This window comes from Echinops telfairi, unplaced genomic scaffold, assembly GCF_000313985.2.
Source record: "Echinops telfairi isolate 266 unplaced genomic scaffold, ASM31398v2 ScPeMD7_6;HRSCAF=24_1, whole genome shotgun sequence".
Classification (NCBI taxonomy): Eukaryota; Metazoa; Chordata; class Mammalia; order Afrosoricida; family Tenrecidae; genus Echinops; species Echinops telfairi.
In genome coordinates this window covers 13,511,975-13,512,637 of record NW_022103903.1, presented here as the reverse complement: position 1 = coordinate 13,512,637, position 663 = coordinate 13,511,975, and positions in this window count along the sequence as shown.

Below are 663 nucleotides of genomic sequence, written 5' to 3'. Positions count from 1 at the left end.
AAAGTATCAAGTGGGAGGTAGATACCTTCTTTAACAAATGGTGCTGGAAACAATGGATATCCACCTGTAGAAAAATGAAACAAAATGATTACCTCACCCCATGCACAAGAACAAACTCAAGGTAGACCACAGACCTAGAAGTGAACCCCAAACTATCGGGACCATCAGCAAAGGAATAGGGACAAGCCTAAGAACCTTGGCTCAGGGAATACATAGGCTAACTGCAATAGGGAAAGGTACACACACAGGTGAGCCTGAAATTGACAAGTGAGATATACTAAGGATAAAACACATGTGTGTTTTGAAAGACTTCACTAGGAGAGTAACAAGAGAACCCACAGACTGGCAGTGGAATTTTAGAAATGACACAACAGACAAAGGTCTTATTACTAAAATCTACATTACCCTCCTAGCCTGCAAAAAGAGGAAAACAATTAACACCTCAAGGAGGTGGGCAAAAGATCTGAAAAGAAGTTTTCCTAGGGAGGAGCCCTGGATGGCCAATAAACAGATGAGAAAATAGTCCTGATCATTGGTCATCAGAGAAATGCAACTTAAAACAACCATGAGCTACCATCTCACATCCTTGAGGATAGCCCAAATCAGAAAATCAGAGAGCAACAATTGTTGGAGGGGATGTGGCGAGATATGAACTCTCCCCTA